Source organism: Dermatophagoides pteronyssinus, unplaced genomic scaffold, assembly GCF_027571235.1.
Source record: "Dermatophagoides pteronyssinus isolate colony J.1.1.1.1 unplaced genomic scaffold, Derpt_VIB-CSIC_2022.12 sq0001, whole genome shotgun sequence".
Taxonomy (NCBI): Eukaryota; Metazoa; Arthropoda; class Arachnida; order Sarcoptiformes; family Pyroglyphidae; genus Dermatophagoides; species Dermatophagoides pteronyssinus.
Genome location: NW_027461525.1, coordinates 4,103,325 through 4,117,345, shown reverse-complemented (window position 1 = coordinate 4,117,345; position 14,021 = coordinate 4,103,325). Strand labels below are relative to the sequence as shown.

General features: G+C 28.6%; 1 protein-coding gene and 2 long non-coding RNA genes across 4 annotated transcripts in view; 2 read left to right on the top strand and 1 right to left on the bottom strand.

Annotated features, from left to right (window-relative positions):
- Eph (Eph receptor tyrosine kinase) overlaps positions 1 to 14,021 on the bottom strand; it is a 77,890-nt gene that overhangs the window by 47,794 nt on the left and 16,075 nt on the right. The gene's annotated exons all lie outside the window — the stretch shown is intronic.
- Positions 4,613 to 6,451, top strand: LOC142644886 (uncharacterized). The gene is made up of 3 exons (XR_012846066.1): positions 4,613 to 5,702; positions 5,762 to 6,121; positions 6,192 to 6,451. It is a non-coding gene; the product is annotated as an uncharacterized LOC142644886 (long non-coding RNA).
- LOC142644889 (uncharacterized) lies at positions 6,693 to 10,322 on the top strand. Of its 2 annotated transcripts, XR_012846069.1 has the most exons (4): positions 6,693 to 8,161; positions 9,279 to 9,558; positions 9,663 to 9,879; positions 9,950 to 10,322. It is a non-coding gene; the product is annotated as an uncharacterized LOC142644889 (long non-coding RNA). The 2 variants fall into 2 exon arrangements; XR_012846068.1 differs by having other exon boundaries at positions 9,279 to 9,879.

The following is a 14,021-nucleotide window of genomic DNA, read 5'->3' as shown; positions in this document are numbered from 1 at the left end:
GTTTATTGGCAAAAATAAGAAAATAATGAATTGAAAACAACAACTCTATGATTGATCAAAACAATTGATCAAGGTAAAATGTGTGGATATGTATATTTGGAATGCAATACAAACAATTTAGAATGAACTACAATAATTTGAAGTAAAATTTGAAAAAAAATTTATTTTCATTTATCTCTCCATCAACATCGTGATATGATATATCATAGCAAAAAAAAAGGTTAAAGCTATTGGATATTATTATTAGAATCAGATCATAAATGAGTGTGTATGTGCATGATGCACGACAATTAAAGATAATTTATCGATTATGAGCATTTTAAAAGATTATAATATTCTTAAATGCTTAGATTTAGAATGATTTAAGTTCTTTTTTTGACATATTTGATCTTAGTATTTTTTTAATACTTGTGGCTATCATTCTAGCTAGAAGCGTTGATTTTGATGATGGCAATGATGATCAAATTGATTTGGATGTTTTTTTTCGACTTTATTCCTGTATCCAGACACTAATAACAGCTTTAACCTCATAATGCCATGTTTAAGAAGAGTGAAAAAAAACCGAAAATCTTTGCAATTCAAATCTTCGTGGCCAAAGATGATTAGTACCAATTCGAATGTGTAAAGTTTTTTCGTTTTTCATTTTCGTAACCAAAGAAATCCGAGAAAAAGAAATGATCATGTTTTGGCGTTAAGCTTTAGGGGTGAAAAATGGTTGAATTTAAATTCAAAAAAAAATTGAATAATAAAAATTGTAAGCATCACTCCTGATCTATATTAAGTGTTAGCAATAAAAATGGAATAAATTTTTTTTACTAAATCTAGTCATTGTAATGATAATGATAATCTTGTCCTTTTCATTTCGAATATGATGTGAAATTACCGAACATTCAGCAATCAAACAAATTGATCAATCGATTTACCAATCACAATTTTTGGAATCAAGTGAGCTAAAAAGAAAAAAATCTTTATACAAGTAAGACCCAAGTTTCCATTGACTTTTCTTTTTGGCCATTTACATGTGAACCAACAATTTTGGTATTTGAAAAGTAAGGAAAAACAAAAATGATAGAAAAAAACCAGGCTATATGTGTAATTGAAATGAGAAAATATAAATCGAACTTTGAGCCAGTATTTATTTTTTGTTGTAATACAGCAACAAAAATAAAAGAGAAGGATATGTTTGATTCCAATGTTTATTCATCAAAATCATTTTTAGGTTCTCAATTGAAAGTTTGATTTTTTTTTAACTTATATGTCTATCTGTCTAAAGTGTCTTTGTGTATTTATTGTGGAACACATTTGTTTAAACAATTTCTTTTTTTGATTCATTCATTTTTTCTATTTAGCTACAAACATTGTTTGCCCAATTGTTTGTACGACGATGATGATGATGATGATGGCTATCAACAACAACATCAACAACATCGACATCATTTTGAACGCTTCATAAACATAATGGAAAATTCTGATAACTCTGTTTTTCTTTTCTGAATCTGATTTGTTAGTGTTTTTTTTCTATCGTATAATTAAAACAGTGGAAATGGGAAAAAATCAACAATGAAACAAAAAAAAACCAGATTCTGAATCTTATTTATAAGAATTTTCGTGTTATAATTTTTTTCTTGAAACAAACAAACAAACAGAAAAAAATAAAGGCAAATAGAAATGATGAATGTCGATTTTCGATTGTGTACACATGAATGAATGAATGAACAGAAGCAAGAAAAAAAACAACAAATTAAACGCGAAACCAAATATGAACATTTGAACACCTGATTTCATATATGGGAACCTGAATTATTTTTTGGAATTCAATAGTGAACCAACAAAGGAAAAAAATAAGCAATAGTGGTGGCGTTTCAAGCAGATTTTTCACTTTTCTCGTTGTATGACAATGGAAATCATCAGAAATAAAGGGCAATACACAATGTCCACCGCAGGCGTCAAAATGATTGTTTTTTTCTTCAATTCAATTCGATAAAAATGAATGTAATTTGCACATTTACATTTATCGACGCGAACAACAAAATCGATTCCAAAGATTTGAATCTATTTTTTTTTGTCAAACCAGATTTCAGAAAAAAACAAGACAAGACAAGCAATTTAAAAAATAAAAACTAAAATCTTGTTCAATCTTTTTTTCTTTGGTGGAAACATTAATTTCATTAGGAATTTTGTTTTTCTTCTCTTCTGGCTACAAAATTATTTTTATCTATTTGAATAAAATCAACAACCGTTGAACACAAACACCACAAGCTTGCCATACACCAACATAGCTTTCATCAACATTTTTTTTCTACTTCAAAAATTCCTAATCAACATTATCAATTTTTGGAGTGAAATGGGTAACCACATGATTTGTATCTATTCTCTATTTGTATAAATGTAAATGCAAATGGTCAATATAGAACATTAGTATAGAATTCTATATTTGTACAAAGCATAATTATTTTGTCATTTTGACATTGGTTTATGTTTTTTGTAAATAAATAAACAAAGATAAGAAAAATGAGAAACAAACATTTATCATTATCAGAATGGCGGTGGCAAAAATGCAATTACTAAATGAGTATTTCAACAACAAAAAAAATGATGACGAGATAAAGATACATAGATTATTCCTCATTATATTCTGTTTATGATTGTATGTAGAATCTATATATACTACTATTATTCGAATGAAGGCAACAGTGGTCATATGGTTCGGCAATAGTTGTGGACATCCATAAAAAAAACCGAAAAAATGATTTTGATGAATATATGACTCTTATCATCAATTTATTATTATTATTCATTGATTGTAGTCATGTTCATCATGGTCAAAGATGACGACGCAATCACAAAACACCAATTATAATCGATAATAAGAACGGTTCCGAAAAAAAAACACTTTCGAATCCATTAAATATCGAGTGTGTGTGAAGACCTTTGTCACTGTTTTGAATGTATTTGTTTATTTAAATGTGTATGGGCATTCTTCAATAAAAAAAAGCCTATCAATGGTTTAGATCTTGAATTGAAATACGAACAAGTGGAAAATGGAGAAAAAAAGATGGTCGAAAATGTAGATATTGATATTATCATCATTGAACATCGAAATCATCCGACAAAATGTTCAAGTAATTTTACGTAATACACACACACAGAAACATATAAATTGTATGATTTGGTTTTATCATCCACATCCACATACATTGAGGCAGACAAAATGACGGACACGTTATCACCATTTTATCCTTATGGTCATTTTATCGTTCTTCTTCCCCATCTTTGGCAAAAAAAAAGATTTACAGTACCCTAGACATTTTCTCTTTTCATTTATTTTCAATATTATTTTTTCTACTCTTTGAATTATAATTATAAGGGGAAAGAAAATATTTTTCAAAAAAACTAGACAAGTAATTAGCCAAATCATCATCATCATTCGTAGTCAACAACGAAAAAAGCCGAACATCTTGAAAGATAATTTTGCAATTAGATATTTGTCAAGTAGGAGCCAAAAAACACAAAAACAATCTATGAACAAGATATTGACCATTATCGTTTGCTTTAAATGTTCAATCAATTTATATTTATTTTTTTTCCCAAAAAAATAAATATAATGATGACCATAAAACATGTGTTATGTGCCGCAATCCACTAATTTTAAATAAACAAATAGCTATTTTGGTTTTTTTTGGTGGTTGTTAATTGCTATATTTGATGATTTATCAATCATCATTCATTTGTGATGACCCAAGTGTATGCCGGATGTCAAACTGTAGCTAATCGATGTTCAAGATATTATTATGATTATTAAAAGTGATGTTGATGATCATAATTGAAATAAATAATTTCATTCAATTTCTATAGAATGAAAAATTAATTTCGCACTGGTTGTTACACAAGAGAATAAAAAATGAAAGAATGTGATGACTGATGATGATGAATAATTTGAAATAGAAAAAAAAGTAAACATTTTTGAAATCATATAATGATGATAATGACATATCACGATCCTATGTCAAAGTTCACCAAGCAAAGCATCTATTGACCTTGTCTTTTTTGTGCTAAGCAAAACGAAACAAACAAACAAAAAGTTCATTCACTGAACTTTGACTCTTTGGATGTTTGAAATCTTTCAACTTAAGCTTAAACTTTTCTTTTACCTGATTATCATTAAATCGAATGAATATAACAGTTTATTGATGTGATTGAGTTTAAGTCAAATATTGGCGAAATTCAAAATCTTGCATCAAGCAATGTATCATGCTGTGCAAATCGTGCGAATAAAAGAAATTTCTTTCGTTCATCATTCAACAAATCGACAAGTCGTTGAGATGAACATCGAATTATTCGGTCTATCATCTCAAAAAGATTTTTATTTTCATTGTCGAAAAAGAAGATATTTGAATGCCGAATTAACTGATTGGATCCAATAGAGCTACAGGATAGAGTATGAGAGAATTCACAACCATAAATCAAAACTGATTTCCAAGAATGAATTAAATAATAATAATAATAAAATGCAATCAAATTCAACAAACAAACAAAAAACCAATCAAATCAGATTCATTTCAGCCAAACATAACGAATCATTCTTGACAAAAAAGCTTATTATTTTGGAAAAAACGAAAGATTTGTTAACTAACAAAATCTGTTTATAATACCTGTATGAAAATCTTACAAGTGATACGTGTGTGTGTGTGTACACAAGAAAAATAATAACAATTAAAGATTTCTTCGCGAACCGAAATTGCTTCTGTTTATTATTATTGTTGTTGTTGTTGTCGTCGTCCATCATTATCATTAAAGAAAAACAGCAATGAACATCACCATTATGGATCGATGAAATAAAGATGCACAACAACGATCCAAACATCAATAAAAATAACCAAGGGTGGCCAAGAATTTCATCGTCATGAACAAATATAAAAATGAGATAGAGATAAATAAAAGAACTACCAAAAAATAAAATAAAATAAAATCCTGAATCATCCTATTTGATTCTTTTATTTTGATTCGTTCATTAATGGCAATCCTCCAAAAACATTATTATCAATGTCTTATTTTTTTTATCGGCATCTATATAATATGAGGTATAATTTTTCTTTTTTTTTCTCATTTCTCACAGATTGGCTAAAGACCAAACCGATATGATGATAATCAAACACACATACATACGCAAACATGGATTGATTTTTGTTTTCCTATTCTCTTGTTCACATCTTGACATTGATAGCAAAAGATGATCGACTGGAAAAAAATCTCCAATGGACAACAAAAAAAAATTGGCTCAATAGTGTTAATATGAGAAGAGTAAACAATAAAAATAAGAGAAGTGATATTCCAAAAAAAATCAAGATATTTAGATCTAGAATAGCTAAAGTAGTGTGTGTGTGTGTGTGTGCTTCAGAGAATGGTAAACATAAGCATACAAACAAAATTTAACTATCCAAAAATTGTTCGTTTCCTTGTCTTTTTTCCTTTTTTTTTGTTGTTGTTTTTAATGCTGCTGTTGTTGCATCAAACTATGTCGGCTATTTCACAAACATTTAACATCGGTTGGTTATTTTATCATATATATCGTCGTATCATGCTGTTTTTTTCATGACGATCGACAACAAATAACGAATGATGATGATGATGAACGAATATTTGAAATGAAAAAATATAAATAAAAAATAAAACAAACTTTAACCATCTTCGAAAAAAAAATGGTAATTAACCAATCTTGATTCGTCGTATATATATTATTATTATTATTTTTTCGCTATAGATATATTTCATTTACAATTTTCGGTTATTTCCTATTACAGAATACAATTGTAAACGATATGAAAATGTGAAATGAGAGAACCTTTACAATCTATACAAGCTAATAGGAAAAAAAACGAAAACAGTCAACCTCAGTATTGCCTTTTTTATAAATGCCATAGAGAAAATTCATCATCAAAGGATTTCGAGAGTAAAAATGATCATCGATGAAGATGATGATAATGATCATGGTTAACGACTTGGCATGTTTTGTTGTCGTTGCGACAGGTTGATCCTTCCCCCGTTAGCAATGGCATCGATGTTGTTGACCCTTCTTTTCGTGTTCATTTATTGTTTTGCCTGTATTTGACAAACTTCTCAGGTATTTGCTTTTTTCAACTAATTTTTTTTTCTTTGACAGAAATCCTGTAATTTTTTCTGTTTGTTTTTAGTATGTCGCCAGTTAAAGACAATAAAACATTGCATAGAAAAAACATTTTTGTTATTGTTGCGATCATATTTTTTGGCATCCATCTTTAATGAGATATGAAAAAGGACAATTTTTTCTCCCGAATTTCAAGGTGACAAGTCAACAGTAATATGACCCAAAAAAAAGTTTGAATTTTAAACAAGTTACAATGATAAGTATGATTATCGTTATCATCATCGTCATAATAATAATGGCATTTTTTCACGTTTTCATTATCACAAATAAAACATAACTTAATTTCATTTGATTTGTGTCATTCCATTTTTGTGTTTGTGCAAAAAAAAACATTGATTAATCCACCCTGAATCTAAAATCAGGTTTGAATTCAAAAAAAGCAAATCAAAATAAACAAAACGTATATCAATTTCACATTCAAAAGCGCAAACACACAAACACACGCAAACATTTGAAGTTAAATTGTCACGATCCAATTAAAATCGGCTTATAAATACCGCACATTTTCGTCAAAAAAATAAATAAACGGAAATTTCAAAAGAAAAAAAAAATTCAAAATTATAAGAATCACGCATAGAATTATGATGATGATGACGGCTGTTCAACAATAATAATAATCAAAAAAAAAGTGTCAACATTATCAAAGTTTGAAGTTGCAATCATCATAATCATGATCATATCTTGAATGTTACATATCATATTTATTCTATATGACAAATCACATAGTAATTTTGCGTCATTCATGCGAACCAAGTGGCCGACGTTGCCAATATATCAACAACAAAAAAAATAAAAAATTACGAACAATTTACATAAACCAATATGACAGACATTTTTGGATGACAACAACAACAACAACTGCGAATGCAAGAAACTGAAAAAAAGTCATTGCATATAGACCCGGGTTTTTTAATTTTTGATACTCGGCTTGGTTTGGTTTGGTTCGGTTGACAACCCGACCAAGCGCAAGAATATTATTACACACACTCATCACACATATAAAGCCTGTCGTTCCAAACAAATAAACGATGACGGCAGCAATGATGATGATAAAAGTTTTTTTTTTGATAAAAAAAAGAAATTTCTTTATTTTTTCATCATAACTTTCATGATTCTCTATAGATTTCTCTAAACAACCAAAAAATTACGCCCATTTTGATGGAAAAAATTAAATTTTTCACCCTCATAAACTACTCAATTTGATGCAAAACAAAATAAAACAACAACAACAACGAAAAAAAAAGTTTAAGAATATAGACCTGAAAAATTGAAAGCTAAAAATAAAATAGGCTACAAAAAGAACAACCAAATAAGAGACCAAAGTAAACTTTGGGCTATAGTCAAAAATGCCACATATATAAATGTGTATGATTTGTCGCATTGATCACTTTGAAAGTAAAGAATGCAACATTTGGCAATGAAAGCTTGTCAACTCGACAATTTTCTGCTTCTGTTCATAATAACAACAACAATAACAACTAAACGATGAAACAAGAATGAAAATCAAAATCAAAAAAGAAAAAAAAATTCGCATAGTATTCAATATTTAGTTTTCCAAACACAAAAAAATGAATGAAGAAAAAAAGGCCTGTCAATATCAATGAATCACAGGCACACACACACCAATACGTATTGCACCGATCCAAATGAATGGCAGTCAAACGTCTCAATAGTCTTTTATACCTTATAAATTTTTTGGATAAAAAAAATACTGTTCATTTGAACTGATTTGAAACCTGTCTTTTTTGCTGCCCGAAATTTTCCTTTTCTTCTTAAACAAATATGAAAAAATATTGTTTCGATTAAAAACCAAAATGAAATAGGTAAAACATCCGTTTGGATAAATGAGGAAAAAAATTATAAAAAAAACCTTGCACAATTTGGGCAAATCATTTGAAACATTAGATTTCAATCATTCAATAGGATAGATTTGAGAGAGAGAAAAAAATCATTTCCCACTTTTGTCCGGCCAAATTGGTAAGTTTCCCGCATTTATTTTTATTTTTTTTTTTTTCATTACCATTTGTTCATTGTGAAATTGAAATAATAAAAAATGAGCATAAAGAAAAATGAATAAGAAAATCTCATTCACACACACACAAAACACAATCGATGATGAACAACAATGGGTTAGGGGAATTGCAAAAAAAAACTTAATCTTTTCATAATTGGACCGCGAAATTATTTCATTTATATGATGAAGAAATAAGCCGAAAATTTTCTTCATTTTTTTTCTTGCCATTATTAATAGAAGTAAAAAAATTAGCTGTGAATAAGATGAATTGAATTCAGAATGAACAAGAGAAAGAGAAAAATACCATTGAATGAGAGAATGTGATGATGATGGTCAACCTCATCGACCTTGTCATCCTATTGTAGATTATTATTATTATTATTATTATTATTTTTAGAATAAAGATACAAAATGGCACATAAACAATGACAGTTAAAATCCGGTGAATGATAAATGTCAATTAACATTTAACACAACAGGAATGAGAATTGGACAGATTAAATTTTGTTTATAATTTTTTTTTATTTATCCATAACATTTCAATTATATTCCAATAATCATCAAATGTAAATAAGTATCAATGATTAGAAATGAGAAAAAAATTCAAAATTCACTCAACACTTGAAGATTGTCAAAATTGAAAATGAAAAATAAATAAATTGGATACATTGGAATGTTTATCCATCAGTTTTCAGTTGTTTTTCGTTTCCTATTTTTGTTTTTTTTATATTTTGTTTTTGGTTGAACAGAGAAAAGAAAATTAATTTTTTTTATTCGTATAAAATGAACCATGTCATTTTTTCGACTAGATTCATGTCGTAAGTTCATGATCAAAAACAAAATCGAAAGAATTTTTCATCACTTCATTGTTGTTGTTGTTGTTGTTATTGTCTCTCTTCCTTCGTATTTCTTTCGTTCTGTATATGTTGAAACGATCGAATAAAGTTGAATTTTTCATTATTATTACAAACTCCAAGTGTTTCTTGTTTGTCATTCGTTGATGTTTGTCTGATAAAAATATTCTGATGATCTATACGAAATGTGATATAATGAAACAAACAATTTTTTTTCTTCTTTTAGAAAACAAAAAATGAGAACGAATATTTTCTGATTCGATTATTTGTTACGAATCCACGAGTACACGAGCAGCCAACCAACCAAACAACCAAACAACTGAAATGAATGAAGTAGAAAATTGTCTGGGAGGCAAACATCGACCAGGCATGACCATCAATTTTTTGAAAAAGGAATTTTTGAAGCTGCCGTCGGTTGTTCAGGGTATCCAACGAAACAACAAAAAAACTAAACACTATTGTTTATATCATTGATTCGTTCATTATATTCAATCGAAATACGGATGGTCAGTAATTATTTGTCGCCAAGTAAAGCACCAAGAAAAAACTTTACTTAAGCTATAGAAAGCATCACATAATTTTTATTTTAATTTTGTTTTTGTTTTGTCAGCAAGAAAATTGTGCTCACGGTCTTTTGGATACGATAGCTGGTACCCAACCGAAAGCATCATCATCATCATCAACAACAACAAGATTTGATCATATATTCAGTTTGGCTAATGGAAAGAATGAAAAACTGGAGAGAGAAAGAGAAAATATAAAACTTAATAATATCTATGTACGTATACAAACCGTACATTTATATTACATTTCATTTGAAAAAACAAGTAAGTTTGTCTAAATTGTTTTACTATACTAGGTTCATATGTGTATGTAATATATGTTTTTGTACCGTAGCAGGATTTTGAAATGGTTGAATGAGTATTGTTGTCCAAATGAATTGGTAGCAAGCTATAGATATGACATCTAATCATTGTTGTTGTTGTCGGTTAATTCTATATCCACCACTATCATCATCATCATCATCATCGATAATAAAAGCGGTCAAATATTTAGCCCATAAATTAAATGTGGACAAACACAAATATATAAAAATTGAGCCAACAGGATATATTATGAAATGTAGTGAAAATAAACATAATATTGATGAAATTCTAAATGCAACTCACATATACACATTACATTTACAATAATGATAGAATGTACAAGTTTCATTTTGGTTAGATTTTTTCATTATTACAAATTTTTATCATGAAAGGAGAGAGAGAATTATGACCAAATTAGCTAATAATAATAATAATATTGTAGCTAGTTTGGTTTATTTTTCTTTTTTTTTGCGAAAAAATTTGTACAAACATAATGAACAAACATTAATACAACATGATGAAACATATACAACATTTATTCGACAACAGAATTTGTTGTATTTATTTTTATGAAAATATTCCACACATCATTTATCCAGCATCCAATACACGCCAACTGTATGTTGAAAAAGACAAATATGTGCCCAAAAAATTTTCATTTCTTCTTTCTTGATCAATCATGTAATTGAATAAATTATCATCGTTTATTATTGATCATTCAATCGATACATGGAACTAATTGATAAACGGAACAAAATTTATGTTAATTATAAAATTCAATATAACAAAATAATCATTTTTTAAAATATAAAAACTCGATTTCATTTGCACATCAAATCAAATCAACATCAAGATGGGCTTAAATCTTGATTAATTTTTAGTTTTTTAAAAAAATAAAAAATAACGGATCGTTTGGGGGTGGGGAAAGAAAACGATCGTCATCAAACAATACTACAGCTTAATATTTTTTTCATTCTAGGGACAACGACAACAATAAGTCATTGATTAATGAACCTTTTTTTTCTATCGACTTCTGAAGATACAGATCTTGGAAATTATTTCAGATATTTTTTGCTGTTGTTGTTGTCGTTCTTACTGAAACGACCGATCATACATTTCTAAAATGTTCGAGAGAGTTGTCACCAACAAGAAGTAAACTTGAAGAAATTTTCTTTTCATTTTTTTTCGTTGAACTCTAAATCGCTTTTTTTCCGTGTACGACGATGGATGGATCTTTTTTCTGTTTTTTTTAATCTGCCATTGCTATGTGATGCAACATTAATCATGGAATGATGTTTGGAAATATGTGTGTGGCGTTTTTTTTTATTTCTAATCACAAGTGTTTGCAGGTTTTCAACTTTGATAATCAATAATGAAATTTTAGCTAAAATTTAGTAATAAGAATTCCTTACGACAACAAACAAACAAAAGATAAACTGACAAAAAATATGAGCTATATGGCTTAAACAAAGACCTTGAAGCAATTCAACATACAATCTTTATGGATCGTTACGAATTTGAAATTGACAAAATTTCATGATTTGACATTCAAATCATTTTCATATTTTCAGAGTACAAATGAATGAAAATACACTTATTGAATATTCCTATTGTCATCAATTTGATCAAAAATTTTGAACAAAAAAAAATTTGAAATAATGATGATGATGCAATTGAGAATTAGATGTCAATTTTATCTGAATATTTTATGTTTGCTGTATTGTTTGCGTATGGATGGATGTATGATACTTATGTATTGATGATACCACCTACCAGTAGCCCTTGGGCAAAAACAAATAAAGGCCGTTTGTCTTTTAAAGTTTTGTAGTAGAGATGTTTTGACTTGCGAATTCAGCATGGTATTCATCACATAAAAAAAGATGCGATTCAAAACAACAACAACAAAAAGATTTCTCAACATGAATTTTTTTTTATTATTCAAATAATTTTATTTGATTCATCATTTTTTTCATGAAAATAAAAACAAAAAACAAACATAAAAATTTGTCTATATTAAATTAAATAATATCTGAATAGGGTTCTGACAATCAAAATGAAATGAAATTCTGTGATTCTTGCGATTTTTTGTTGTTGCTCAGCTTTTTTTTACGAAGTTTATTTCGTAAAAATAAACAGTGCATTGAACTAGATTTTGTTTTAGTTTTTGAATTGATTTACCATTGATATGGGAATGATTTTATATGTATCATATAGCTTGTTATTACGAATTAAATCCGGATAAAGTGGACACACGAATATTTTTGAAAGTAAACACGCTCACCATATATATACAGATAAATAATAGTATGTTTGTCGTTTGGTACAGATCAATGATGATGATGATCAGGTGTGATCATTCATTGGTCACTATTACTATCAAACAAACATGGGATCCATCAATCTTACTTGATGATGATAATGATTATAAGAAGAGTAAAGTAATCTGACTCAAATAAGATCATGTTTCTCATCATCATCATTTCTCATCTTTCTTCACCATCAATCCATCTTCGATGGATAATAGATTAGATGGAATACTAACCATGATCAAAAAAGAAAACTAACCACTACTACCTAAACAACAAAATTCATTGCCAATTCAGTTTATTATATGCTAGTCATGAGTTGACCTTTTTCTCATCCTTATCATCATCATTGATTCTTCATGGATGCTAGTGGCGATTATGACCTTTGGCTTTTCTGATAATATATTGATAAGAAGCCATGGCCAATGGCTAGCACGTACATAACATAAAGTGAAAAATAGATTGGCACAAATTTTCTATGCATCAATGAAGACAAACAACTGGATAGGATACAAATGATGATGATGGAACCAAATATTCTGCCATAAATCATAGGCCATCATTCAGGCGATGATCATCAAATACACTCACTCACGCAAATATACAGTCTACGTTAAACCGAATATTGGATCGGCAAAATTTTCCTTCGTTTTTGTTGTTGTTGTTATTGTCGAATGAATGAACTAACAAAAAAAGCTAAGAAATAGGAAAAAAAGATGAACAACTATGGCCGTGTCTTATCAGTAATCAAGAATCTTTTCGAAAAATGGAAAGATCAACAACAGCAACAGAAATAAAAGACAAAGGATATTTACACGATCTTGTTGTTGTTGTTGACCAGAGAGAGATCAAGTGCCATATTGGCTTTTGATGCTGTTGTTGTTGTTGGCAGCTCATCATCATAATCATCAACAAAATTCGTGTCTAGGTGATGTTTGTTTTATTATTCGTATTATTATAATTCGTATAGCCAAGACAAGCAAAACAAAATCAAGATAATTCTTTTGTTTTTCAGTTGTTGCTGTCTTCTTTCCTAAAACCTAATCACTAAGGTGAATCTTGATCCGGATTCATCATCATCAACTTCATCTTCATCTTGATCAGTAATATAATTAAAGAGCCACAATTAAAATAAAAAATAAAAACTGTAGCCGAAATAGCAAGTAACACAGAATTAACATCATTTGACCATCATCCGACCTACCAACCGACCTATCTATGCTCTACCTTATCTATCTGAATAGATATATTCAACGTTTATTTAATTAAATTTTTTTTTCTCTCTCCATTTTTTATCTGTAAGATTTTCTCCACTTCATCATCATCATCATCATAACAACTCATCACCACTATCATCATCTTGTTTTTTTTTCTTTCTTGCCATCTTGCTCTTCATTTATTATTATTATTATTATATCTGGTTATCTCATACATATCAATACATGGTCAAATACCATTGCCATTGATAATATACCTTGATTTTTGAGATTTGAAGGTGAAAAATTAGAGCGTAACATTGAATTGACCACTCTTATTTTGCTTATTATTTCTTTTTTTTTCATTTCACAGTCTAAATAATCAATTCATACTGAATTTTTGTTTTTTTTCCAATTTTCATCAGCTGCCATTGACATGGTATGTTGTTCATGCAGCTTAGTGTTATCCCTTCAATCCATTTCATTCATTATTCGGTCTTCATTCGTTAATTAGTGCACGCTTTGTTGATTGATATTTTTTTTTTTTGGTGAGGTAATTTTTCAAAAAAAGTAAATACATAGATATGGAATAAGACAACAA